Source organism: Lutra lutra, chromosome 13 (genome assembly GCF_902655055.1).
Source record: "Lutra lutra chromosome 13, mLutLut1.2, whole genome shotgun sequence".
NCBI classification, from domain to species: Eukaryota; Metazoa; Chordata; class Mammalia; order Carnivora; family Mustelidae; genus Lutra; species Lutra lutra.
Window position 1 is genome coordinate 25861027 of NC_062290.1, and position 26370 is coordinate 25887396.

Here is a 26370-nt window from a genome sequence, read left to right on the forward strand (position 1 = left end):
CCTTGATCATCTGGCTGAGATAGTGTTTGTCAATTTCTCCACCATAGAGGTATTCTTTCTCTCTCCCCACAACGTCCCATACTGTATGCTTTGGAAAGAAGTCCACTATGTGTAACCTACATGTAAGAAGTGGGGATTTATGATCTCTTCCTTGAGAGCAGAGTATCTGTATAAATTATTCAAAATTCTTCTGCATGGAGATTTATCTCTTCTCTCTCATTAATTTATTCAACCATATCAGTACAAACTTATGGATATTCATTTTATACCATGGGTTATAATTCAGTATTACTTTATTTTGTTGTTCAAATCGTTCCAGCTTTGGCTATTGGGAGCTCTTTCTCTTGGCTCCTGTGTCCCTTTGACAAATCCCAAGTTTTTAAAAAAATACTTCTGTACTTTCTGATACTATGAGCTGCTCTAAACTATAAACATATAGTTCCTGCTTTAGACCTAGGATCAGCCATTTCTCAAAAAGCTCTGTTTCCTTTTATTAGAGAGTGGTATTAGAAACAAAGATTGAGGGGCGCCTGGGTGGCTCAGTGGGTTAAGCCGCTGCCTTCGGCTCAGGTCATGATCTCAGGGTCTTGGGATCGGGCCCCGCATCGGGCTCTCTGCTCAGCGGGGAGCCTGCTTCCTCCTCTCTCTCTACCTGCCTCTCTGCCTGCTTGTGATCTCTCTCTGTCAAATAAATAAAAATCTTAAAAAAAAAAAAAGAAACAAAGATTGAGACACTGGGTGTTAGGTACCTCTTTTCAGAGTCATTGCTTGAATCTATTCAGTATTTTCTAAGCCTGCCTTTCAGCTTTCATCCTAGATTATCTCCCATTTATCTCCTGACTTGGATCTATTCTTTCCGAGATCTGATTTTATATGCTCTAATTTTCGTGGGAGTACATCCTCAAGTAGCTTTCTAAAAATGAGGTATTTGAGGTAAATTTTCTAAGTCTGGCATAGTTTAAAACTTCATATTCTATCTACACTTATTCTTTTTTCTTCTTCCAAATTTTTATTTAAATTCTAGTTAGTTAACATAGTGAAATACTGGTTTCAGGAATAGAATTTAGTGAGTGTTCACTTACATATAACACCCAGTGTTCATGATCACAAGTGCCCTCCTTAATACCCATTGCCCATTTAACTCATCCCCACCCAACTCCTTCCATCAACCCTCAGTTCTCTGTCATTAAGGGTCTCTTATGGTTTCCTCTCCCTCTCTCCTTCTCTTTTTTTCCTCTTCACACATGTTCATCTGTTTTGTTTCCTAAATTCCACATATGAGTGAAATCATATGGTATTTGTCTTTCTCTGACTGACTTATTTCACTTAGCATGATAATATACTCTAGCTTCCTTCACGTCACTGAAAATGGCAAGATTTCATTCTTTTTGATGGCTGAATGGTAGTCCATTCCATATATATACATATATATATGTATACACACACACACACACACACACACACACACACACCACATCTTTATCCATTTATTAGTCAATGGACTCTTTCCATAGTTTGGCTATTTCTATAATTTGGCTCTTATCAATAATGCCACTATAAACATTGGGGAACTTGTACTCTTTGACTCTATATTTTTTACCCTTTGGGAAAATACCTAGTAGTGCAACTGCTGGATTGTAAGGTAGTTCTATTTTTAACTTCTTGAGGGACCACTATACCATTTTCCAGAGTGGCTGCCTCAGTTTGCATTCCCACCAATGGTGTAAAAGAGTTCCCCTTTCTCTGCATCCTCACCAACACCTCTTGTTTCCTGGTGTTGTTAATTTTAGCCATTCTGACTAGCGTGAGGTTGTAGCTTATTGTGGTTTTGATTTGTATTTCCTGGATGATGAGTGATGCTGAATATCTTTTCATGTCTGTTAGCCATCTGTATGTCTTCTTTGGAAAAGTGCCTATTCATATCTTCCCCTTCCTTCCTGCCTTCCTTCCTTCCTTCCTTCCATCCAAGATTTTACTTATTTAGTTGTCAGAGAGAGAAAGAGAGCACAAGCAGGGGGAGTGGCAGGCAGAGGGAGAAGCAGGTTCCCTGCTGAGTGAGCTTCTGCCCATTTCTTAACTGGAGTATATGTATTTTGGGTGTTGGGTTTGATAAGTTCTTTATAGATTTTAGATACTAACCCTTTACCAGATAAGTAATTAGCAAATATCTTCTCCCATTCTTTAGGCTTCCTTCTAGTTTTATTGATTGTTTCCTTTACATTACAGATTTTCCTTAAGTCTAGCAATCCTTGCATCCACTTACTTTTTTAAGAATAAGGCAGTAGAAAGATTGACTTTGAACTTTGTATACCTGGGTGGACTTCTAAGGACAACAGTGCCCAGTTCAGCTGCCCTAGCTCTTCTTAGATGGTCCGATACATTTCTTTATAGAAAACAGCTTTTTAATTAATTAATTAATTTATTTATTTTTTGCCTAGAAGATAATCACCTGCCTGATAAATATTTTGCTCTCTGGATTTTGAGAGGAGACTAGGTGCTTTCTATATGCTGGCTTTACGTAATACCCCTGCTTTCAGACCCCACTCTTTCTCCTGTGTCCTTCCTAACTAGAATTTCCTAGTTCTAAACATTTTGAGTTTCTCTAGATAAAGTTGATGCTCTCCTTCATGGTCATTTTTTTCTGGTCAAAATATATTCTAAGTTGTGATTCCTCCTGCTCTCTTCATCAGTTATTAATCCTCCATCCTCTTTGCCTTCCCTAGAAATTTGTTAAAATCACTTGTTTGCTGATGGGTTTCCTTCCTTTCTCTTCAATGTTGTGGATTTTTACCCCAAACATAAATCTTACTGTTATTTAAATAAGGTCTTGGAGGGACTAATGAAAAGCATACAGCTCATCATCTTGGAGAGGAACAAATAATCTCATTTAAATCTTAGAACAACCCTATACCTCTATTTTACAGTTTTAGAAACATTGGCACAAGCAAATAACCTATTTAACAATGGAATGGGGATTAAATCCCAGGAAATCCACTCCAAAGCTTCCTGCTCTTGTTTTCTCTTTAAATTCACTACAATGAAATCTTAAGGCATTTAGGAACATCCTAGGAGATAACAGAAATATTGTATTTTGGACTATTTCATTTAAAAGACCCAGAAGATATCTGGTTAAGTACATGGCTCCTAATTAACTAGTTTGGCAGATGATTCTGAAATGAATCAGGTTATCTCTGGTCTGGATTATTCCACTTTGCATCCTCTTATTCAATCATTAATTACTATATATTGTTTGACTTATTTAGGATCTGTTTTTATCTGTTTTGGGTTTTTTTTTTAAGAAGGAGCAGAGGGGAAAGACAGGGAGGGGAAAAGAATCTCAAGCAGACTCTGCACTGAGCGCAAGCCCATCGCTGGGCTTGATCTCAAGACCCTGAGATCATGACCTGAGCTGAAACTAAGAATTGGAGGCTTAATCAACAGAGCCACCCCGGTGCCACTAAAAATGTTTTTTCAGAGAAGTGCAATGAAAAAGAACAATATCATTTGGAGAAATAAACAGTAATAGGAAAGTGAGGTGATTTAATGTGGCATCGTAAAATGTTTGTTCTTTCATCCTTTTCCCTCAAAGGGTTATTCTTTTTTTTTTTTTTTAGTTTGACAGAGAGAGCAGAAGCAGGTGTGGGGGGTGGCAGAGGGAGAAGGAGAAGCAGGCTCCCTGCTGAGCTGGGAGCCCTAGGTGGAGCTCAATCCCAGGACCTTGGGCTGATGACCTGAACCAAAGGCAAGCCCGTTAACCTACTGAGCCACCCAGACATCCCCTGAAGAATTTTCTTAAGGGACTTCTATAAATGGAATGAATAAGATGGCCATGCTGATAGCTGGTTAATACTTTCCAGCAAATACTTCTTTGTAAATTCTTAGCTGAGACCTGTATGTTTGAATATTATAATCTATATATTAAAAACCAGAAACCTGATTTTGAATATTCAGCATACATCCTGTCAACTGACCATTGACTAAAGTCCTTGATTTTCTGTTCAGTTTTGCCATTGAGAATGAACAAGTCATATTCCTTTCTAGAACCTCAGTTTCCTATTTCTACAGTGAAGAGGCTGGACCAGATCATCTTTAAGACCTTCCTTCCAACAAGTTTTGGTTCTATCATCCAGCCCTTCCTATTTTATTTTCAGTAGTTCTTAATATGTCTTTTGATCATTATTTTATAGGTATATGATTTACATATGGTTAAATACACAAATTTTAAATATATTGCTTGATGACAACCCAGCTTTCTTGAGATATAACTAACATATGATGAAATTCATATGTTAATGTGTACAGTTCAATGGTTTCTATTCTGTTTGTAACTTTTACCATAATTAAATTTAGAAAATCTCCATCCCCACAAAAAAGAAAACTTGTACCCATTAGGAGCCACTCCCAGTTCTCTTCCTCCCTCCTTCCCTCTCAGTCCTTGACAACCTCTAATCTATTTTCTATCTTTATGTATTTGTTTATTCTGGATCTTTATATAAATGGAATCTCATAATACATGGTCTTTTGTGACTACCACTGCTATGGTTCATGTGACTCTTGATCTTGGGTGACTGGCTTTTTTCATTTAGTATAATGTTTTTAAGGTATAGACATGTTATAGAAAGTACCCAAGGGTGCCTGGGTGGCTCATTCAGTTAAGTATCTGACTCTTGGTTTTGGTCTTATGGTTGTGGGACTGAGTTCTGAGTTGGGTTCTGAGCTGAGTTGGGTTCTGGGAGTCTGCGTGAAGGTTCTCTCCATCTGCTCCTGTCCCCACTTCCATGTGTATGTTCTCTCTCTCTCTCAAATAAATAAATAAATCTTAAAAAAAAGTACTGTTACATTGTTCCTTTTTGTTGCCAAATAGTGTTCCATTTTATGTGTATATTACTTTTTTACTTTACCCATTCATTAGTTGATGGGCATTTAGGGTGATTCCACTTTTAAGTTATGAATCATGCTGCCATGAACATTTATGTGGACATATGTTTTTCTTGATTAGATACCTAAGATTGCAGGGTCATATGGTAGATTTGGTTAACATTTTGAGGCATTGCCAAACTATTTTCCAAAGTGGTTTTAACATTTTACATTTCCACCAGCAATGTATGAAGGTTTCCATTTCTCTACATCTTTGCTAACATTTTTTTGTATTTTGGTTATAGCTATCCTATTATGTGTGAAGTGGCATCTCATTGTTTGATGATTTTTTAAAAGATTTCTTTATTTGAGAGAGAGTGAGAGAGCACGCACAAGCTGGAGGGGCAAAAGAAAAGGGAGAGAGGATCCCAAGCAGACTCTGCATCTAGGGGGAATTCAACACAGGGCTCGACCTCACGCCCCTGAGATCAAGACCTGAGCTGAAACCAAGAGTGAGACACTCAACCAACTGTGCCACCCTGCTGCTCTTCAGTGATTTTTTACACATCTATACCTTTGTGACCTCCACCCAGATAAAGATATCTGACATTTTCATTGTCCTTGAAAGTGTTTTTGCACCTTTTTTCAGTAAACATCAGTTGTCTGTCCCTAGGTAACCACGCTTCTGACTTCTACTGGCGTAGATTAGTTTTGGCTGTTCTTGAACTTAATAGAAATGGAGTCAAACAGTATACGACTTATGCATCAAAGTACATGAATGTTCATAGCAGCAGTTCATAATAGTTAAAAAGTTGAAGAAACTTAAATGTCCATTAACTGATGAATAGATAGATGGCATATAGTAGATCTATAAAATGGAATACTCTTTGTCCATAAAAAGGAAAGAAGTACTCACACACACTTCTGTATATGACTGCTTTTTACCAATGTAATGATTTTGAGATGTATCCATGTGTGTGTCAACAGTGGATACTATTCCAGTGGATATCCAGGATAAAAAGCATTCCTTTTTATTGCTGAGCAGTATTTCGCTGCAAGTAGACCCTTCACAGATCTTGACAAAAATGACACTCAAGAAGCATCTATGATTGTTTATAAAATCTCTTAGCAATCTAGGAATGGAAGGAATTTACCCAAAGTGATGAAAAGGATGTACCAGAGGACTTTGGTAAGTATTACACTGACTAGTAAAAACTTGAAAAGCATTCTCATTTATGTCAGGGGTGGGCCTTAGTTTGAATTACATTCATGGCTGTAAGAAACCAATCTCAAGATTTCAGTGGCTTAACAAAATAGAATTTTATTTCTTGCTAATAGAACAGTACAATGTGGATATTCCTTATTAGCAGGGTGCTGTTCTAGAGCTCATTCAGAGACCCAGGCTTTTTCTATATTGTGGCTCTGCTAGCCTTTAAGACACCAGAGTTCTCTGCAACTAGCCACCACAGCAAGAAAGAGTGGTGAAAGCATTCCTCTTTCTTAACTAACTTTGCCTAGAAGTGACACAAATAATTTCTGCTTACAACTGCAATTAGACCCCATGGACTTTTGAATTTAAATTATCAACTAAATTTAAATTTAAATTATAAACTAAAATCATGAGTACATTTAGTACTAGCTCAACCAGTAGTTCCTTACTGAAGCTGTCTTGTAGAATAGTGAACCAAGTATAGTTTTGCTGAATTTAGAAGAAGAAAATAGAATACTTCAGTTCATGAGTTGGAAGGCCAAGCCAAAGACTGAGCAGCACAATTTAACATTATAGTCAGAAGATATCCCATATTATAGTAGCAACATTAAAACTGTGACTATAGCTTCTAAAAGCCTCATAGTTTTTAGACAAGTCTGAAACCTTGATATAATTTAGTATGAGTTGTTACATTCATCCTCACTTTACATTTCTTCCCTATTCTTAATGATTAGCTATATCCATGGTTCCCAAATTGTTTGCTGAAATATGCCAGGCATTCCGTTGAACTAATGTTGAGAATATTTTACATTTTCAAGATGGACACAATTTATCTGTGGGAACTCCACACAAACTATGGTATTAAGTTCTGAGCCTAACAATAATAAACAGTAATTGTTGGGTATTTCTTTTAACCTGTGATGATTAGTTATGTTGAGCATCTTTTCTTGTGCCTGTTGGCCATTTGTACATCTTTTCAGAGAAATGTCTATTCAAGTCCTTTGTTGATATTAATTTGGGTTTCGTTGTTGTTGTTGAATTGCTGGAGTTCTTTATATATCCTGGATATTAATCTCTTATTAGATATGTGATTTCTAAGTATTTTCTCCCATTTCGTGGGTTGCCTTTTCACTTTATTGGTTGTGTCCTTTGATGCCCTGAAGTTTTTAATTTTGATGTAGTCCCATTTATTTTTTCTTCTGTTGCCTGTGTTTCTGGTGTCATATCTAAGAAATCATTCTTGAATTCCATATCCAATAATGTTTTCTTTTAAGATGTTACATTTAGGTCTTTGATCTAAATTTTTCCCTATGGTGTGTATGGTATATGAGGGTCCAACTTCATTCTTTTGCATGGGAATATCTGGTTTTCTTTCTTTTAAGATTTTATTTATTTATTTTAGAGAGAGAGAGAGAGAGAGAGCACAAGTGGGAGGGAGAGGTGTAGGCGGAGGGAGAGAGACAAACAAACTCTGTGCTGAGCTCAGAGCACCAGGCGGGGCTCACTCCCAGGACCCTGAGATCAGGACCTGAGCAGAAGCCAAGAGATGGACTCTTCACCAACTGAGCCACCCAGGCACCCCACCTGGTTTTCTCAACACCATTTATTGGAACAGTGCTGAATGATCTTTGGCACTCTTACCAAAAATCATTTGACTATGTATGCAAGGGGTTGTTTCTGAGCTATATTTATTCTGTGCCATTGTTCTACGTGTCTATCTTCATGACCATACCACTCTGTTTTGGTTCCTGCAGCTTGGTAATACGTTTTGAAATCAGGAACTGTGAAACCTCTGATTTTGTTATTCTTTTTCAAGATTGTTTTGGCTATTTGGGGTCTTTTGAAATTCCGAATGAATTTTAAGATGGATTTTTCTCTTTCCACAAAAACACCATTGGGATTTTAATAGAATAGTTCCTGGAATATTATAAATGTTAACTGAAATTATTACTGTCATTGTTACTATTATTAAGTTTAAAACCATCCTGGTGACCTGGAATTCCTATATATAGAACTTGAGGAAAAAATTACTTAAACAAACAAACAAATAAAATATATGACTTAAGCTCTTGTAAACTTTTTATTTTTTATTTTTTTAAGATTTTATTTATTTGACAGAGAGAGATCACAAGTGGGCAGAGAGGCAGGCAGAGAGAGAGAGAGGAGGAAGCAGGCTCCCTGCAGAGCAGAGAACCTGATGTGGGACTCGATCCCAGGACCCTGAGATCATGACCTGAGCTGAAGGCAGAGGCTTAACCACTGAGCCACCCAGGTGCCCCTCTTGTAAACTTTTTAAAAACTTAATTTTATTGAAGAATATTGTATGTACAGTAAGTTGCATTCTTTTAAAGGACAATTTGTTGAGTTTAGATAGTTATATATACCTGTGAAAACACCGCATAATCAAGATACTGAACAATTCCATCATCACCCTTCCCCTTAAATTTCCTCATGCCTCTGTGTGATCTATCCCTCCTGCTTCAGGTAATCACTGGTCTGTTTTACGTCACTATATAGTAGTGTGCATTCTCTTGCATTTTATGTAAATGGCATCATATAATATGTACTTTTTTGTGTGTCTGGCTTCTTTTACTCAGCATAATGGTTTGGAGGTTTATCCATGTTCTTTATCCAGACATATATTGAGATTTCATTAATTTTTGTTGTGAACATTTTGGAGAGTATTCTTCTTGCCTTTTTTATACCTATACTGTTTTTTTTTTAAAGATTTTATTTATTTATTTCAGAGAGAGAGAGACAGTGAGAGAGAGCACAAGTGAGGAGAAGGTCAGAGAGAGAAGCAGACTCCCCGTGGAGCTGGGAACCCGATGCGGGACTCAATCCCAGGACTCCAGGATCATGACCTGAGCCGAAGGCAGTTGTCCAACCAACTGAGCCACCCAGGCGTCCCATACCTATACTGTTTTTAATAAAAGTTATACTATATGTAGTATATTTTGCTTTTCCCACTTAACATGGGACTTTTCGTTTTAGTAAGTATAGAGTTACACCATCATTTTAGACAGCTGTATAGTATTCTGTTGCATCAATGCACAATACACTGAAACTGGCCATTTAGCTTTAGGTGGTTTCCACTTTTGCTTTTTATGATTTTGGTACAGTGGACATCATTGTCCAAGTATCATTATACATTATACATTTCTCTAGTTATTTCTTTATGATAAACTCCAAGGAAAATCGCTGGCTCTTAAAAAAAGTAAGTTTTAAAGACTTTTGATACTTGTTGCCAAATTGCCTTCTAGCTCTTTTTTGTTTATTTGTTTTACCAACTTTGTTTCTTGGGCATGTTACTTAAACTTTTTGAACATCAGTTTCATCATCCATTAGATGGAGATAATGTGAAATATATTATTTTAAAACAGCTATTATTACTGAAAAAAAAGTTTTTCCAGTTCATGTTCCTACCTGGAGTGTTTAAGAGTTTGTGGCTTCTCAACCTCTCATATGGTTACATAAGTTATTACCATTAACGAAAGTCTTTGCTGATTGATCTGATCAAAAGAAAAAATACATCTTTCCTGAACTGTCTTTCATGATTATGGTCTTAAATAGTTTTCAAACACTGGCATGAACGATAGGACACCAAGTTTTTAGAGCATACTCTAACAATTAGGAGTGAAAGGTGATTATGACAAGTAAATTCAATAAATTTGGTATATCTTTCTTTATGTATCTGAGAATTTATGCTGTTGGTATGCATTGTAACTTTGAAATTCAGGGCATCAGATTCAGTGTATTTAAAAGATTCAACACAAATCAAGTTTAAAGATGTATTTTGCCATTTTTACTTTTCCATAATGGCCTGGCTCTTTATGGAGCCCGGAGGCTAATGAAGTGAAGCTGAGTTGCAGAAGCCAGATTTATTTAATGTGTGTGTGTGTGTATGTGTGTGTGTGTGTGTGTGTGTGCGCGCGCGCGCGCGCTCACGCACGCACAGGACTAAGATGTTTTCATTAGGTTCTATTTCCAGGAAATACACATTGTCAGATGACCCCTGGTAATTTTACATTATCAACATCACTAAATGTAATCAAGCTATTTACTCAAGAGCTTTTAAACATTTAACACTTCACTATGAATGGAGGTAGGGGAAGTAGGAGTAGAAGGTACAAGGAGAATGGGAAAGAAGTGTATTGAGTGTTTCTGTTTTGGCTTTATTCTTGGAGTTCAAAAACTTTCTGAAGGGAGAATGAGTTCCTGACTCCTCTCTTCCTGTGATGGAATAGAAACAGGTACCATTTCCATCTTGGGGCACCAAGAAGGAACCTCCTGGCTATCTTCATCTTACCCCACCATCATGTATGTGACAAAAACAAAACAAAACAAAACAAAACAAAAACAAAAAGCAATTCTTCTCTCTCCTCCACCATTCTGCAGACTTAAGAAGTTGTTCTATTAAAATGCCTTTACATCTTAATGTGAATGACAGTAATAAGGCATTCAATTTTCAACTCTTTAATAAAGTTGTTTACTGACTGGTGATCCAATACTGATAATGGAGCAAATATTCTTTGGAAAGAGGAAAAGTCTGATTCAGTGTCACAGGGGAGAGAGAACTTTGAGCTTTGGAGTGATAGTATTAGAGCATGTGTCCTTGGCAATTCTCTAATTTCTTTGATCCCCAGTTTTCCCATATTTATTTATTTATTTATTTATTTATTTATGAATTTTACTTAAGAAAGAGATGCATAGCACACAGTTTATAAATTATAATAAAATAAAAATACTCTTTAAAAAAAGATTTTATTTATTTATTGGAGAGAGAGAGGTTTAATAAAAGATTTTATTTATTTATTGGAGAGAGAGAGAGAGGTTGGAGGTGGTGCAGAGGGAGAGGGAGAAGCAGACCCTCCACTGAGCAGGGATCCCGATACCAGGCTCCATCCCAGGACCCTGGGAACATAACCTGAGCCAAAGGCAGATGCTTAATTGACTGAGCCACCCAGGTGCCCCAGAAAATACTCTTTATTGTAAATTCCATATAGCCAACTGATTCTCGTAAGATGCTGATTTTTGTCAAATGCATGCATCCATAACCAACCTATGGGTGCAACTCAACCATGATTTGACAATTTTTGTGCTATTTGTAATGTAACAGCTACAGATAGATATGACACACTTTTAAGTTTAGTCTGCGTTTTTAACATTTTATGCACCACTTATAAATTCTAGACAGACAACAAAAACAATAAAGACAGACCTGATTTGCCAGTTTCCATGTTGTAAATATTTCCATTGTGGTTCATTTAAGCTACTGACATGATGGCACTGAATATGGAATTGGGAAGGGATATAAAAGAGTGCACTATTACATATTGTTTTTATCAAACAGATAAAATAGATATAAATTCCAAAAGCATAGATAATAGTAAAAATAATTAGGAATTGAGGAGTTTTGGATCTTTGTTATCTTTATTTTAAAATATAATTTAACTGTAAATTATATAAGTTAACTTTTTAAAAGATATTATTTATTTTAGAGAGAGAGGGAGAAGGGGGAAAGAGCACATGAGCAGGAAATGGGGCAGAGGGAAGGAGAGAGAATCTCAAGCAGACTCCTTGCTGAGCTCGGAGCCTGACATGGTGCTTGATCTCATGACTCTGAGATCATGACCTTGGTTGAAACCAAGAGTTGGTCCCTTAAACAACTGAGCCACCCAGGTGCCCCTATATAAATTAATTTTTAATAATGTTATGTTAAATAACTGGCTTATAATATTCCTGAAAGTTATAGTGAGCTCTTGTGAGCTGGTAGGAGTTGGCCATAGCAAACAACTGACTCCTTCCCAGAGGCCTCCATGTTCTTGCTCCAGTCTGGACTAGTTGATTTCTAGGATTACTGCAGGGTGATCATTTCAGGATTTCCCTTTTTTTTTTTTTTTTTTTTAAAGATTTTATTTATTTATTTGACAGAGAGATCACAAGTAGGCAGAGAGGCAGGCAGAGAGAGAGAGAGGAGGAAGCAGGCTCCCTGCCGAGCAGAGAGCCTGATGTGGGACTCGATCCCAGGACCCTGAGATCATGACCTGAGCCAAAGGCAGTGGCTTAATCCACTGAGCCACCCGGGCGCCCCCAGGATTTCCCTTTTTAATATTCCTCTTATTTTCCTCTTTGCTTTATTACTTCCTCATCTTGCTGGAACACCTGAAAGTAACTTGCAAAGAAGTTACCTTTATATATGAAGTGGTTAAATTTTCTGAGTCCTTGCATGCTTGCTGACATCCTTATTTTCTTCTCTTATATATATATATATATTTTTTTTTTAAAATTATTTAATTAATTAATTTATTTGACAGACAGAGATCACAAGTAGGCAGAGAGGCAGGCACAGAGAGGAGGAAGCAGGCTCCCTGCTGAGCAGAGAGCCTGATACCGGGCTTGATCCCAGGAGCCTGGGATCAGGATCTGAGCCGAAGGCAGAGGCTTTAACCCACTGAGCCACCCAGGCGCCCCTATTTTCTCCTCTTATATTTAATTGAAAGTTTCAATTGAAAATAATTTTCTCTCAAGAATTTGAAGGACTTGCCCTGTTGACTTTTAGAAGGTTGGGCTGCTGTTAAGCAAGTGGGTGCATACTTTCTCACACTCTGGAAGATTTTAGGATCTTTTCTTCATCTTGGCATTCTGAAATTTCATAGAGATGTGTGTAGGCCTATGTCTTTTTTTATTCATTTTGTAAGATACTTGGTGGGACTTTTCAAAATGAAGACCAATGTCCCTCTTTTTATATAGGATCTTTGATAATCTTCTGTCCTCCGTTTTTTTCTCTTTTTTTCCCAGAGCCTTATCAATCAATCAAATGTGAGGCTTCTTTTTTTTAAATTTTATTTATTTATTTGACAGAAATCACAAGTAGGCAGAGAGGCAGGCAGAGAGAGAGGAGAAAGCAGGGTCCCTGCTGAGCAGAGAGCCTGAGGTGGGGCTCTATCCCAGGACCCTGAGATCATGACCTGAGCCGAAGGTAGAGGCTTTAACCCACTGAGCCACCCAGGCGCCCAAATGTGAGGCTTCTCAGATTGACTCTCTCTCTCTCTTTTACACATCTCATATTTTTTCTATATTGCCTTTTGTTCTTGCTCCTGGGAGATTTTCCTCAATGTACCTTCTAACTCGCTACTAAATTTCAGTGTGGTTTAATTTCCAAAGTGATTTCTTATTCACAAATTGTTTTCTTCTCACAGCATCTTTTTCTTTTCTTTTCTTTTTTATTTTCTTTCCTTTCCTTTTCTTATTTCTTTTCTTTCATTTTCTCTTCTTTTTTCCTTTTCTTTTCTTAGCATCCTTTTATTTTATGGACCCAATATTTTCTGAAATCTCCCTAAGAATATGATTATAACTCTAAAAGCTTTTTTCAGGGGCTCCTGGGTAGCTCAGTAGGTTAAAGCCTCTGCCTTTGGCTCAGGTCGTGATCTCAGGGTCCTGGGATTGAGCCCCGCATCGGGCTCTCTGCTCAGTGGAGAGCCTGCTTCCCTTCCTCTCTTTCTGCCTGCCTCTCTGCCTACCTGTGATCCATGTCTGTCAAATAAATAAATTAAATCTTAAAAAAAAAATAAAAACTTTTTTCATCCTTGAAAAAAGGAGGAAAAACTGATTGAAAAAGAAATCACTTGTCTTTATATTTCCCAAGGCCAATTTTTCTTCTTTATTTTGATTTTTTCCTCACATTTCTAAACTTGTGAATACTTGATAGTATATTGATTTCTTCTTTGTGTAATTAATAAAATAATTGGACAAATGACAAAATATGTATATTTAAGGATATTCACACAGTTTTATTTTTAGTAATAATTATAGCCAGCATATATTGAACACTTTTTATGTGCCAGGCATATGTTCATGAGCTCTAGAGCGCATATGTTTATGCGTTCTACATTTTTATTTTTTATTTTTATTTTTTTTTGCACTCTACATTTTTAAACTCAATTGTCACAATAAACATTTGAAGTAAATATTATTATATTGCCATTTTTTAGATGAGGAACAGTTCCGGTGAGGTTAAGCAACTTGCCCTTGATTGCACAGTTAGTAGGTGGCAAGATTCTGACTCAGGCTGAGATTCAGAGTGAGTGTGTGGGGTTTTTTGTTTTGTTTTTATTTTTATTTCTTTATTTACTTTAAAAAAAAAGTTTTTATTCATTTATTTGACAGAGAAAGAGATCACAAGTAGGCAGAGAAGGCAGGCAGAGAGAGAGGGGGAAGCAGGCTCCCCGCCAAGCAGAGAGCCTGATGCTGGCCTTGATCCCAGGACTCTGAGACCATGACTCAAGCCAAAGGCAGAGGCTTTAACCCACTGAGCCACCCAGGCGCCCCTTGTTTTTTTTTTTTTTTTTTTTTTTTAGTAGGCTCCATTCCTACTGTGGAGCCCAGTGCAGGGTTTGAACTCACAACCCTGAGATCAAGACCTGAGCTGAGATCAAGAGTCAGAAGCTGACTGAGTCATCCAGGTGCCCCCGAGCGAGTGTTCTTAACCATGAGTAATGCTTCTTTGCCTCTTGCCTCTTATATTCTCTCATAATAGTAATAATAATATTAATCCCACTTCTCCCTATGCTTTTCTTATGTTTTTGTGTTTTTTCTTTTTCTTAATCAAACCTATTAAGTGTTGTTATTTAATTATTTTCTTTAAAAGACAAACTTTTGTTTTTATTTTGTTGATCTGCTCTATCATAGATTTTTATTTTCCATTTCCATAAGTTCAACATTTATGTTTATTTAGTTTTCTTTTATATTTTAGATTTGTCTTATTGTTTTTAGCTTTTAAAATTATACACCAAATTCACTTATTTTTAGGCTTTTTTATTTTCTTATAACTGTACCTTGAGTGTTCTGTTTTGCTGTACTCCATATGAGATATTGTATTCTATGTTCTGTATAGTTTTCTCATTGTTGTTTTTATTGTTATTTTTATTCAAATTTAATTATTTTTATTCAAATTCTTTATATTCATATTTTTAATTTTTAAAAAGATTTATTTATTTATTTGACAGAGAGAGAGAGAGCACAAGCAGGCAGGGAGAGACAGAGTGAGATGGAAAAGCAGTCTCTTCCCTGAGCAGGGAGCCCAATGCAGGGCTTGATCCCAGATCCCAGGACCCTGGGATCATGACCTGAGCCAAACCCAGGTGCCCCATATTCATACTTGAAAAAAAAAAGATTTATTTATTTATCTGAGAGACAGCAAGAGCAAGAGTGGGAGCAGAGCAGAGGGAGAGGTAGAGGGAGAGAATCTTAAGTAGATTCCATGCTGAGAGTAGAGCCCGATGTGGGGCTTGATCTCAGAACCCTGAGATTATGACCTGAGCTGAAATCAAGAGTCAGATACTTAACCTACTGAGCCACCGAGGCACCCCATTCATATTCATACTTCTAAAGTTACATATTTTATATAATAATTTCTGAGATAGATCAATTAAAAGTCCTCAGCTAATTGGGATTTGTCTATTCCTTTATATTTTTGTTGATTAGGTTTTTTTTTAAGATTTTATTTATTTATTTGACAGAGAGAGATACAGTGAGAGAGGGAACACAGCAGGGGGAGTGGGAGAGGGAGAAGCAGGCTTCCTGCTGAGCAGGGAGCCTGATGTGGGGCTCGATCCTAGGACCCTGGGATTATGACCTGAGCCGAAGGCAGATGCTTGACGACTGAGCCACCCAGGCGCCCCACATTTTTAGTTTTTAAAAGTTATACCACTAAGTACAAAAAGATTGGTGACATAATTTCTTCTTAGAATTTCCAAATGATTATGTAGTAGCTCTTTTTTATTAAGTTTGATGTTTTTTGCTTTGAGTGTTATTTTGTCTGACTTTAATAGTGGTGTATCTGCTTTCTCTTTGATAGCATTTTATTCTTTAATCCTTTTAAAACATTTACTTTGAAATATTTTTAGACTTGCAGATAAGTTGTAAAAGAATTAAAAAAATTTCCACACAGTTGACCCTTGAGTAATATGGGTTTGAATGGCATGGGTTCACTTATATGTAAATTTTGTTATGTATACATATATATATAGTACAGTACACTAAATGTATTTTCTCCTATAATTTTCTTATAATATTTTCTTTTCTGTCACCTACTCTATTGTAAGAATACAGTATATAATACATGCAATGTACAAAACACATAATGCCTTAATCAGCTACTTATGTTATTGGTAAGACTTCTGGTCAACATAGGCTATTAGTAGTTGAGTCTTCGGGGAGTCAAAAGTTACACACAGATTTTCAAGTGCACAAGGGTTCAGTATCCCAGCCTTTGAGTTGTTCAAAGGTCAACTGTATACTCTTTACCCAGAATCCCCAAATGCTAATTAGTATTTTACCATTGCTTTATCCTTGCATGTGTGGGATAAAGACAAATACTTTTTCCCCCTGAAATTTGGAAGAGTATGTTGTGGACATGATGCCCTTTTATGCCTAAATAATTCTTTATTTATTTCTTAAAAAACAAGGACAAAAAGTACAATTATCAAAATTAGGAAATTAACATTGGTATAAAAATTATTCTCTAATCTGCAGATTTTATTGATGTTTCACCAATGTTTTCATTAATATTATTTAGCAAAGAAAATAACCTTTTCTCTGGTAAAGGATCTGGTCCAAGTTTACCTGCTGTATTTAGCTGTCATTTCCATTACTTTTTTTCTTTTTCTTTTTTCTTTTTTTTAAAGATTTTATTTATTTATTTGACAGAGAGAGAGTCAGCGAGAGAGGGAATACAAGCAGGGGGAGTGGGCAGAGATAGAAGCAGAGCAGAGCAGGGAGCCTGATGCAGGGCTCCATCCCAGGACCCTGGGATCACGACCTGAGCCTAAGGCAGCCACTTGAAGACTGAGCCACCCAGGCACCCCTACTTTTTGTCTTTTTACATGATTTTGTTTTAGATGTGTCTCCTGTGAGTAGAATAGAACTGGATTAATTTTTTTAACTCACCCTAAAATCCTTGAATTTTATTATGATAATGTAACCCATTCACATTATTGCTGTTACTAATTGATTTGTACTTTCCCTGACATCATTTATATTTTCTGCTTATTTAATGTTATCTTATTGTTTCTTTCCTTCTTTGTGTCTCTTTTCTGTCTCTTCTGAGTTAATATGCTTTCTTTGTTCAATTTTTTTTTTAGTTATTTGAGGATTGAGTATTGTTTTTCTTTTTTTTTTTTTTAAGATTTTATTCATTTATTTGACAGACAGAGATCACAAGTAGGCGGAGAGGCAGACAGAGAGAGAGGAGGAAGCAGGCTCCCTGCTGAGCAGAGAGCCCGATGTGGGACTCAATCCCAGGACCCTGAGATCATGACCTGAGCTGAAGGCAGAGGCTTAACCCACTGAGCCACCCAGGCGCCCGAGTATTGTTTTTCTATTCTTATAATGGTTACCCTTAATTCTTTAACATATATACTTAAATTTTTATTTTTTTCTTGGAACCCAGGATTAATAATTATCTACATTTCCCCCTTAACAAGATAATGGTTCTAGCAAGCCCTGTCTTACTTTTTCCATCCTTTTCTGCTATCTCTGATATTGAATTCACTTAAGATTTTTATTTCCAGATTGTCATTTAAGAAACAATTAATAAATCATTAAGTTTATACTTTTTAATACTTTACTGGTTTTTTGCTCACCATTTTTTCATATATCCATGTTTGTATTCTTCATTTTGTTAGACTTGGCCTCCAGGTAATGCATTCTGTAATAATCTGATGTTGTTAGCTTTTCTAAGTTCCTGAATATGTGAAAATGGTTCTCATCACCACCCCCCACTCATACTGAATGCTAATTTTGTTGGGTATATAATTCTAGATTAAAAATTTCCTTGAGAAGTCTGTCTTCTAGCATCCAGATGGCTAATGAGAAGTCTAACTCCAATCTGATTTTTCCTCCTTTGTAAGTGAAGTGTTTTTTACTCTTTTATTTGGTGTTCTACAGTTTCACCATGGTGAGTTTGAATATGGGTCTTAAAAAAGTCATCTTATTGGGCACTTGTCAATTTCAGTTTGAAGACTTGTACTTCAGCAGTTGGAAATAATTCGAACCACCAGGAACTTCCTATTACTTAGAATATCATTATATGTAGTCTCCTAACTAACCTCTTTCATCTGTTTATGTTCTCCACAAAACAGCTAAAGTGCCTTTGAAAAAAAATCTTTATTATGGAAAATTTCAAACACATAAAAGTGGAGAGAATGGCATGATCAATCTCTATGATCCCATTATCTGTGGCAACAGTTATCAACTCAAAACAGTTTTATTTCACCTTTATCTTCCTTTCTTACTCATCTGATAATTGTGAAGCAAATTCCAGATATCACATCATTTCATATGTATATATTTCTCTGTTTTGAAAAACATAACCAGAATGCCATTAATACATTTAAAAATGATATAGTCAGATATCCAGCTAGTAGTTAAATTTTTCTACTTGCCCCATTTTAAAAAAATGTATTCAAATCAATGTCCAACTAAGATCCATACATACAAATGGTCAATATGTTCCTTCATTCTGCTTTAATCCATATAACTTGATCCTCTCCTCCCCCACTATTTTTTAGTTTGTTGATTGAATAAATCAGGATATTTATTATATAGAGTGTTTTATAGAATAGGTTTGTGATTCATGATAATTTCTTAGATCCATTAATTCATTAGGGTTGCAAAAATGATATTTAATTTCTATAATTCCTCCTTTTTTATTAGCCAGAATACTTCTGTAAGAGAAACATTTTTGTACTCATTAACTATTTAGTTACCCTGAGATACAAATTATATAGGAAAGACAGGATAAGTGCTTGATTTTTTTCTCTTTTATTTTTCTGTCAGTTTCAAAATAATGAGCTGTCTTCCTAACATCCTTCAGTGACTGGTGAGCTATTTTTCATTTTTTAATTATTTTCTGTTATCATTATAAACTTAATGGATTTGAAATGTGTGATGTATTCCAATCTGCAGAAGTTATTCTTATTGAAACTCAAATTGTCCATCTTTGACCAGCACCCTTCTTTTTAGAATGGCTCCTGAACCATTTATTTATTTATGAAATCTTTGTGTGTGTGTGTGTTTTAAAGATTTGTGTATTTATTTTGGCGAGAGAGAGGGGGGTTGAACAGGGAGAGGGGCGGAGGAAGAGGGAGAGGGACAGAAGCATATATTCTCTGCTGAGCAGAGAACCTGATGCAGGGCTTGATCCTAGGACCCTGAGATCATGACCTGAGCTGAAATCAAGAGTCAGTCACTTAACAGATTGAGCCACCCAGTTGTCCCCAGGGTGGTTCTTGTGCACTTTTGATATGACTCTGGTAGTCTTTGACAGCTTTGGTAACAAGATATTCCAGGCTCCTCTTGTATCTTCATTGTCTTAGACCTGGAATAACCATTACTATCAGAAGCCCTTGCTTCTTTTAGTGGAAAATGGTATCTAGTGACCATAATCTGGGCACCAGGAGCACTCTGCTATAGAGTTTATTATTTTTTCAAGTATTGTCAAGTTCAAGACCAGGAAAATTTAATACCTCTTTTTGTAAGATAAAATACATTATGAGTGGTGGTGAGCACTGTGTGTTGTATGAGACTGATGAATCACAGACCTGTATTCCTGAAGCAAATAATATATTACATGTTAATAATAAAAAATACATCAGCATGTTTGCAGTTTAAATTTAGGACACAGGCTTTTCATTAATCTCATGTGTTTTACTACTGTATATATTTTCTCCATGCCTCAAAAATCCCAGTTCCCATTGGCATCTCACCAACATAATAATTCAGTTGCTTTATTCCACAACATACACACAAGAGTCTCAATGTAACAATACCAAAACAACCACTAACAAAATAATTACTGAGAACAGTTTAAGACTTTAAATTTTGCTTCAATTCTGTTTTCTTTCCAGTATATTGTACTAATGATATATAGTTAAAATACATTTTAAAGCACTTGCAAATGTTCTTTTCTGTGTGGTCATGCCACAAACTCAGTGAGTAGATAAATTTATTTTATTTTGCTTTCAATTTTTAGAGATTGGTTTTTAAATTAAATTTTATTTTATAGTTATGAAATACATTTACATAATATCAAGGTTAAATTAATAAAATAAAATGTATTTAAAAAGTCTTGGTTTCTTTTTTTTTAATAGTTTTTTTTTCTTTTTAAGATTTTATTTATTTATTTATTTGACAGAGAGAGAGAGAGAGATCACAAGTAGGCAGAGAGGCAGGAAGGGAGAGAGGGGGAAGCCGACTCCCTGCTGAATAGAGAGCCTGAGGTGGGGCTCGATCCTAGGACCCTGGGATCATGACCTGAGCCAAAGGCAGAGGCTTAACCCACTGAGCCACCCTGGTGTCCCTAAAAAGTCTTAGGTTTTAAACTTGTTTCCTCCATCACCCTGTTCTCTCCCTCCCCATGTAGATAACCGTTTTTAAAAATTTATCCTTCCATTAAAAAATAAATATGTATTATATATACTTAGCTTTGAAATAATATGTATACTGACATATATACATATATATGCATGTATGTGTGCAAATATAGATAAGATTTCTAGGTTCATCTATTAGATAAGTGGTAGCATATATATGCATACATTGATCTTCTAGAAGTGTCCATATAGTCATGTTACTCACTCCTTGTTCTAGAACTGTTCAGTAAGTTTTCATTGTTCTTAGGGTTAAAAAAAATCTTCAAATGATCTTCATGGCCTGGCATCTGTTTACTTGACTACTTCATTTTAAATCAAGCAACTCTCTTTACTCTGTGTACTGTAGCCACTTGAGGTTTCTTTCAGCTCCTTGAACATTCTCTGTTCTTTCTGGCATTAAGATGCTTTCACATGATGTTCTATTTGGAAGGTTTTTTTCCTCTCCCATCCAATTTAGATAATTTCTACTTATTCTTCAAATTTAAATTTAAAAGTCACTACTTCAGAGAAACTTTGTCTGCCTCATCAGATTAGAAATAGGTCCTCACTGTTATAAATTTTCTTAATATTTCATAGTTTCCCACGGTATTTTTCATAATTACAATTTAAAAATATTAATGAAAATTCAAACTTAGAAAAAGATTGAGAGAATCGTATAATGGATCCCTGTGTTTATATCACTGAATTTTAACAATTGACTCAATTTCAGGCTTGTTTCAACTATATACCATCCTCTGATTATTTTGAAGGAAATCTTAGACACCATAAAATTTAATTACTAAAATTTTGGCCTTATAATTATCATCTGATAACTAACTGTGAGCTCTGTTGTTCACTGACTAAATTCCCTGAATTCAGGGATTTGATTGTCTTGTTCTAGCTCAGTGCTGTGAATGAGTGGATTGTTACAGATTATTGGAGAAAACAGGAATATGCTTTTAGCATATTGAGAATTCAGCACAGCATTTGTCATGTTCTCCCACAGAATCTTGGATAGTCTAGAATTAAGAACAATTAAGGGGATCCATTTCTTGTTGATTGATTACAGCCAAATGGATTAATGAAATTATGGTTTTTAGTGGTGCGTTCTCCCCATGGTCTGCTCTTGTTCTATATATATAGATATATATATTCCATATCTATATATATTTGATCAGTGACTTGGATAAGTAGAGAGGACAATTTTCTCAAATATGGGAGGCATTTTCCAATATTGGAAAACAGAATCAGAACCCAGAAATGATTTTGACAGCCAGAGGTGACAGACAAAACCAGTAAGAGAAATTTAGTATTAGTAACTTAATAGTCTTGTACTTAGGACCAAGAGACAGAGTTGCAGGAGCTTATGGTGGGGAACATGTGGCTTAGCAGCAGCATGTGTTAAAAATACCCAGAGTCCACACTGTAGTCACTCTGGTGAGAAGATAATTCAAACTGGATTTTCAGCATCATAAGGGTAGTGTGACAGTTCTAGCCTTCCCACTTCTATTGGGTCCTGTGCTGACACTGTACTGAACGCGGAGCCCTACGCCCCTCAAAAGTTTTAAGACCACTTGAATTCACTCCAGTTATTTTTATTTTATTTTATTTCATTGTTTTTAAAAGATTTTATTTATTTATTTGACAGATAGAGATCACAAGTAGGCAGAGAGGCAGGCAGAGAGAGAGAGAAGGAAGCAGGCTCCTCGCTGAGCAGAGAGCGGGGGCTTGATCCCGGATCATGTCCTGAGCCAAAGGCAGAGGCTTTAACCCACTGAGCCACCCAGGCGCCTCAACCGTGAACTCTTTGGAGCTGCCAATCTGAACACTAGTGATGATTTTTTTACAGCTCTGAGTATTCCTAGGGATCTCAGCAGGAATCAGAGGGACCAGGTCCACCCTAAGATGGATGCAGCTGCCAAAATATGGCAAGTCTAGGCTTTGAGTCACAGCAGCTTTTCCCAGGAGTGGATGCTTCTCCACGAGGTTATGAACAGATTGGATCGTGGTTCTAGCATGGAAGTTTGTTACCCGGAACTGGAGGGTCCCTTCTCTAGGTGTGACTCTAGTGAGGGAAGGGAGGATGGGTAAGAGACAAAGAAGTGATGTTAATGAGGAATCACCTCTACATATTTAATAAAAGAATGAATGTGATCATCTACAGGGAATAAGATGATGGGATGGAAGGGGTTTTACATTTATAGAACAGTCTTGTAAATTTTATAATTTGAAAAGATGCAGGAGGGTTCTTAATTTAGCAAGGCAGGTGGTATGCAGCAGCCTGATGTAATGGAAGGAACATTAACTTTGTAGCCAGAAAGATCTGAGTTTGAGTCCTGGCTTTATTCCTTTTTAACAAGTTATCAAACTTACCTTTCTCAGTTTCTTCATAGTAAAATGGGGACAAGAGTACTTACTTTGTCAAATAGTTATACGCATTCCATCATAGGACGTGTAAGTTAGTTTCAGTTCCAACATCCATTTATTAATCTTTTACTGTGTGCCGATATTCCATTATATCTTTATCCTCAAGGAGTTTGATGTCTAGGAAGGAATTCTCTTCTTCATTCTTGTTTGGGACAAGAAAACCCCTGAACACCCAACTTTTGCAGACTTGTGAGAGGACTTGCTGACTACTTTCCTGTCTATGTACTTTCAGATACTAGATCAGATCCCATGTGCAAGTGTTATTCCAGTCCGCCTGGAGTTAGCCACTAATGCTGGGCAAGCCACTTCTCTAAGGCAGTGTGCCATGAATGTGACCCCTTGACCTCTGGCCAATGGGCTTGGCAGAGGGAGCCCTTTTCAGCTGCCAGTCATGAGGCATGAGGGGCCTTGGACTCCTGACTCCAATAGTGATTCAGCCTGTCCCCTCATCATCTCTTAATAAAATCTCTTTCTTATTGTTGTTGTTTGCAGTTAAACATAGGGTTGTTTAACTTTCAAATAGTCTCCCAGAGGGCAATGGTCCCAGACCGAGGACCTGAGAGCCACTGACCACAGTCATGAACAGTAATGACATTCGTCTACTTATTATCCCCATTACTTTTAGGGAGAATAAGTGAAGACATGCGTCCTTGATTAGGGAGACTGGAATTAACTGTGATGATTTGACTTGGAGTGTGAGTCCAGAGAAATGTTAAATTAAATTCTAACGGAAATGCTTTGGCAAAAGGATTGTAAATTAAAGCTTTAATATGTGTACTCTAGTTGCTTAAGTGATTGTCACATCATTTAAGCATTTAACTGCAGTGAAATTGTTCCCGTGTTATCTGTAATTTGTGATGAAGATCAGCATGTCCAGATCAGATTTGGGCTAATTGGAGCTCATCACCAAGGAAAGGACAAAACATTCTGACCAATACCTGGATTGTATAATAGACCTCGTTCCCTTCTTCAGTCTTTTTTCAATGCAGCAGAACATTTAGAAGGATCAGTAGGGATGAAGTCAGCTCCATTTCTAGGACTCTGTAAATATGAATCTTTCAACGTTGGTGATTGACACTTCATAGATGTATCTATTTCATACATGTGACCAGGCACATGTTCTCCAGGCAGGCCAGTCTGTCTTCTGCAGGGCTGATCTATTGTCCTCCTTGTCAGCCTTGCACAAGAATTATCGCAGTGTCACAGGCATCAGTAGATTGTTCCAGCTGACCTGTTAGGCCTTTGAGAAAAGATGGAAAACAAAAATAAAAACAAAGCACAAATTGACAAGTGCCAAGGTACCTTTGGTGATTAACAATTTTCTTTAGACACTTTGTGATTCTGTTAAAATGGAAGCAGACCAGACAGAGATTAGCTAGCTTTGAGTAAGATAATGCGTAGAAGAAAGTCACTCACTCAGCACAGGGCCAGTGGTCAACAAATGCAATCTCTTATTACCTTTCTCTTTATTTTTTGGAATGAATGTCACCTAATCCCCTACCTTCTCCCACTTTGGTCCTCAGGAATATCTGCCCTTTTCCTCTGAGCCTCAGTGGTATGAAGGTAAAAAGCATTCATTCTCTTTCTAAGGACATGCTGCCCTGATGTTGAAGGTGACAGGACATAGTCAGTGGCCCTGGAAGCCCTCCTCCAGTTTCCAGGTAATTTTGCTGGGTCAGCACAGCCTGCAAACTGGCAGCTAGCTGGAAGATTGAGGTCATGTTCTGCGCTGGCCTACACTGGGGAATTGCTGTGTACAGCCAACAATCTTGCCTGGCAGTGAGCAGTTAAGAACAGTCCCGGACCCCACCTCGCAGCATTCCTTTCAACTATGCACTCATCAACCAGCACTCAGATGCCACACTAAGGGAGCCAGTCTTTGGATAGTCAAGGGCATTCTCTCCAAACATCATTATTCAGGCTAAACTAGAATTGCTACGTAGCTGCTTCTGTTCAACTCATTTTATAGATTGAAGAGGAGAATGTGGAACTTCTGTAGCTTCTAAATCAAATCTTATTTCAATGCCCATGACTCCTTATTCTAAATAGTATCCTTTATATTCTATGCTTCAGACTTGACAGTTCTTTCTTTCTTTCTTTCTTTTTTTTAAAAATTCTATTTATTAATTTGAGAGAGCAAGAGAGGAGGAGAGTGAGAGGAGCATGAGCGGGTGGGGGGCAGAGGGAGAGGGAGAAGCAGGCTCTCCACTGAGCAGAGAGCCCACTGTGGGACTCAATCCCAGGACCCTGAGATCATGATCCAAGCTTAAGGCAGATGCTTAACCGACTGAACCACCCACGTGCCCTAACATTTCTGGTAATGACCATTTCTGGTTTCTACCTTTTGTAAAGAAAGACATATGAAAGAAGGTGACTGGGCATGCTTGTGGAAGCAGCCAGGCTACAGTGACTGAGACATGTTAGTGGTTACTGCTGCTGTTCTTCTAGTTCCTTGGGTTAGAGACATGGGAGTTATTTCTCCCTCCCCGCTTCTTCTCCAACAAGCACTCAGGCACCAAGTTTGGGGATTCCACCTGCTCAGTGCATTCCATGCCCACCCCTTCTATGCCCTTTGTACTATTCCTAATGTTTGTGGTTTTTATTATCTCATGCATGGAAGAATGTAGCAGTTTTGTTTTGTCCTGTTGACCTCATTTGTTCTGTTCTGTTGATCTCCCTTTTGCCCCCTAGTAGATGAATCTTCATCAAACACCTCTGTCATGCCACTTTCTTGTCCCAGATCCCTCAATCCCTCCCTATTGTCTAGGGTAGTGATTCTTTTTTTTTTTTTTTTTTTTTTTTTTTTTTTAGCCTGGATGACTAAATTTTATTAAAATGTTGTTACCCCTAAATTAGTTTACATCAATTATTAAATTGATGAAACAATTGTTTAAAATAATTACAAAATGTAACTCCAATCCAGAATCAATCTGAATATTTTTAAATACTCAATAACTTTACTCCAAAATTAATAGGGAATAAATTTCCCTATTATTGCCAATATCTTAATTTTGAAAAGGAAGAACAAAGAGAAGAGTTATCCATTCAGATATTAAGGCAGACTACAAAGCTATAGCAAGAAAAATATATGTGATACTGGTGTAAGAATAAATAGATCAATGGAATGGAACAGAGAATTTAGAAACAGACTTTGTATGCATGAGAATTTAATGTATGATCAAATGGCCCCAGAAATCAATGGGAAAAAGAGAGAGGGTATTGGAAAAACAACTCACTATGTGGAGAAAAAGAAAACTGTGTCCCTACCAAGTATCATGTTCAAAAGGAGACTGCAGGTATATAAAATAACTAAATGTGAAAGATAAAGCTATAAAATTAAACTAAGATAATGCTGGAGATTTGAGTCCACAGGGAATGGGACTTCTTAAATAAATCTCCAAAGCAAAAACAAAATCAGAGGGTAGGGGGGAGAGAGAGGGAGAGAGAGAAGATTGATTATAT